This window comes from Coregonus clupeaformis, unplaced genomic scaffold (genome assembly GCF_020615455.1).
Source record: "Coregonus clupeaformis isolate EN_2021a unplaced genomic scaffold, ASM2061545v1 scaf3184, whole genome shotgun sequence".
Lineage (NCBI taxonomy): Eukaryota > Metazoa > Chordata > Actinopteri > Salmoniformes > Salmonidae > Coregonus > Coregonus clupeaformis.
In genome coordinates, this window is record NW_025536638.1 from 1,591 (window position 1) to 5,392 (window position 3,802).

A 3,802-nucleotide genomic window follows, 5' to 3' on the forward strand; every position below is an offset into this window, starting at 1 on the left:
TGCTCAAACATTTGCTCAGAATGGAAGTCAAATTACTGTTCTCTGGTCATTTGAGATTCCTGCTGCTCAAACCAGATATTGAACAGTAAACACTGGGATTCTAGTATTGCACAATGATCCTGATCACTGAACTTCAGACCATGCGTGGTCTAATAAGGGCTCTCTTTCGTGTCATTTTATCCATCCTACTACACTAAACATCAAAGCACTGTGAGTAAAACATTAAGACAACTAACATTTGCTTAAGGACTGTACTCAGTGTAATATAGACACTACAAAAATGCGATGCTTGCTTTATAGATATTTCGCATGATATTAGTTACACATTCTACAAGCAGGTTGACCAAATTTATGTTGGACAACAGTTCATTTTCAAAGTAGCCTATGAAAAGAAATGTTAATCATTTAAACAACAAATTCATTATTTTACTATTGAGAATTGTTCCATGGATCTGTACACAACAAATACTCATGTGGCTTGTGTGCAATCAAATCAGAGGAAAAAGATATATGCACAACATAATAATTTACATAAGTTCTTATGAAGCCTAGAACTTCCTGTTAAACATCCTGTTTAAAAAGCAAAACAGACAAGCACTCTGGGTATACACTATTCAGAGCTTATAACTATAGATGCTCAAAGTAGGCTACAAAGTAGGCTTATAACATCTTTATTTGCTGTAATGACAATGAGCACGTGCCTAACAAATCACCTTGTTTGCCTTGGCTGCAAAGAAAAACATGTGCATCAATGGGAAACCCCAAAGCTGACTGGAGTGTATTCATGAAGATATGGAGGTGCAACTTTGCAATTCCTCTAGGTTTAAAAAATCTGAACTGTTCTTCAACACTATTCATAGCTATCCTTTTCAGGATCAATAGTGGTCTAACTCATGCAGAAGTCATTGTTACTACTGAAGTACATTTATTAAGATAATAAAATACAGCACTATATCATTTGCAATATTACCATTTGACAATGGGGTAGTTGATTTTGTTTTTCATCAAATACATCATAAATATAACAGTAGCCTACTATAGAGTAAGTACATTGTGATAGTCTGTTGGAAGAGGGAATGAATAATTATTCAGCCCGATAACATTGTAAAACGTGACTGGTGAAAGATTGCTTTGTTACACTGCATTTACACATGTAGGTTAATTACCGCTTAATAAGGGCACTGTAATGTAAAGTGTTTGTGTATTTGTGCATTTTAATAACGTTCTTACCTGGCATCTGTGTAAGAGACATCCAGCCAGTCACCGACCTCATTCTTTAAGTACGGGGAGTTGGGATAGGGCATCCTCCCTATGCATCCGCCCGGGTACCACTGCTCAGGAGTTGGCCGCTCTGCGCACTGAGACCACCACCCCTCTCATATTCATAAGGGTTACAAATGAACGCAGTGTCTGGTCCCGCACTGTATGGATTCATACCCTGCCTTGGTCCATATTGTGTGTTGTCATTGTCATTATACCTGTTGTACTGATAGCCCCATGACGTTCCGTCAGGTTCATTACTAATGGCCTCATATTTTATCTTGACACTGTACTGTTGTTGTAAATAGTCAGCATATTTGTCCTCCATAGTCTCTCCAGTTTCACCGACATGTGCTGGGATCACACGAGACGAGATTCTGTCTGGGTCGGTTTGACTGAAGTGTGCCAAGTGTGCTGGCAACAGTTGGTCAAATGACAAGATGCAGAGCGCGCTCTTGTATTCAGATAATTATCTGTTTCTTTTGAAGTCGGGTCATCACTCTTTTCATTCAGTCTAAATTCCTGTTCATATGTGGATGGATGTCTGGAGCTAAGGTGCTCCATGGTTGCCACTTCTTCTGTAAGGTCGTTTGCTGGGGAACTTTTAAACATGTCAACTCGTTGTTTATCACTTTGTAGTGGCCTGGCATTGCGCTCACTAGCGTATTTGTATTCTGTTATGGAGATATTTTCTTCAGCTCCAGAACAATTCAATAGAGGCACCTGAAACAAATAGTTGCCTTGATTTTGGTCATTTGCGCTGGATGGTGCGTAATTAGATCCCAGGTCACTCATCTCATTCGAGTCCATGGTCAATCCCAGCGACACAGAGACAGCGTTGCAGAGCTCCCTCGCCGTTTCTGAGATTGTGGTGCAGGCTGAATTGGAACAAATGTTCGCCACACGGGCGTCACTGTTAGGACTTAACTGCTCTCCGTGATGGGGCACAGCTGGTTGACAGCACTTTGGTTCAGTGTTGCAGGCTTGCGGTCCAGAGGCGACAGGATCCGTATCCATTCGCGTTTGGATTATCTGATACGTTCACAGAGGAAAACCTGGTTTTGTTTCCTGTTGAGCTTTTGGCAAAATGGATACGATTTGCATCCGATTCGAGTGTTCTGGAAAAACTAATGCTGTCATCTTCCCTCACTTCAATGTCAGAATTGCGAGCCGTCCCTGACGATATTTCTTTTTGGGGTGATTGCCGGTTAATTTGGCGCATCTCCCAGGGGGTGTTTATTCTGCATGAAACTGTACGAACTAGAAAACTCCAAGCTTTCGGTGACGGTAGTGTTACTATGCAGTGTAGCTTGCACGTTGTGGGAAACGTTTTGGAAAGGTCCGCGAAAAACTATGTTTGGGGGAGTCACAAACTCCTCCTAATCCAACTGGAATCTCCATAGTCCAAAAAAAAACGCGTTTACGCTGATAGACCGTCAGAGTTGAAAAATGTTTATTTATCAAGTAGGCTACATTAATAAGAATGTAAAGTCATAGGCCTATTCCAGTTTTAACAAAACCATTTGTCCATTAATTAGACTGAGCCTAAAAAATAGCAGTATTGGCCAATTGCGTAATTGAACTGCTAATTGTCAGACGTTTGTAGCCCCACATGTTCGTTTTTGAAAATGAATATGTCGTTATTTCATAAATAAAACATTTGATTAACATTTTGCTCACGGATCCATACATTTTGACATATAGCCAGCAGAAATATCCTTCATGTCAGATTTGCGCTCACCATCCATGAAGGCGAAAATGAAACTGCCTGAAGTGATGAGTTCTGAAGTCGATGCACTATAATAGTGTTTTTTCTCCCTCTTGAGAGAGAGTGTGCAATGATAAAATTGTCTGTGTCCAATATGGCAAATGCGTTGCCGGAGAGAAGTGCTGCCTGTTTCAACCATGAAACTCCTCTAGTAAACCCTATGCTAACGTTTAATATCAATTTAAAAGAGTATAGCCTACGAAAGAGTGAAGCACCTACAAAAGTCATCAAACAACTGAACACCCCGGTAGAACAGCTGAATGCTTGGTTTTAAGAATGTTTGGTTTGCTGCAAGTTTGGGCAGGGACGAAGTTCGCTTCCAAAGTCCTTGAGTTATTTTTTGCCGTCAGCCTGTTAGTTTGCCAAGTGACGAAATAATCCATTCCTTGGATTAAGTCCAGTAGGCATACAGAAAGTCATTCAAAATATATCGATAGGAGTAGGCTACACAGTCAAACGTATTTTAATGTGAATATTAAATATGAAAATCTTAAAATTACTTACTTAGATAGGGTTGAAATTAAAGGGTCGAGTTGGCTGAGTGTACTGGACATGCACTGGCAGAGCACAGGTCTAATTCTGCCATTATGCATGGGTGATGATGCGTCACTGCTCATCATGCAATGCTTGTAGCTACTAAAAATACATAGCTGTTTACAACTGCCACCACCAAGGCTTACATTGCTGACACAGTTATCCAAAACAACCTTCGTCCACACAATTTAGGCAGTAGCAGGTGAAGTTTCCCTCACAAGAGCAACAAGAGCAACAGCA

At 40.5% G+C, this 3,802-nt stretch overlaps 1 pseudogene; it reads right to left on the bottom strand.

Moving 5' to 3' along the window:
- Positions 1–1,309: 1,309 nt before the first annotated feature.
- On the bottom strand, positions 1,310–2,277 carry LOC123489682 (annotated as a pseudogene).
- Positions 2,278–3,802: the final 1,525 nt, after the last annotated feature.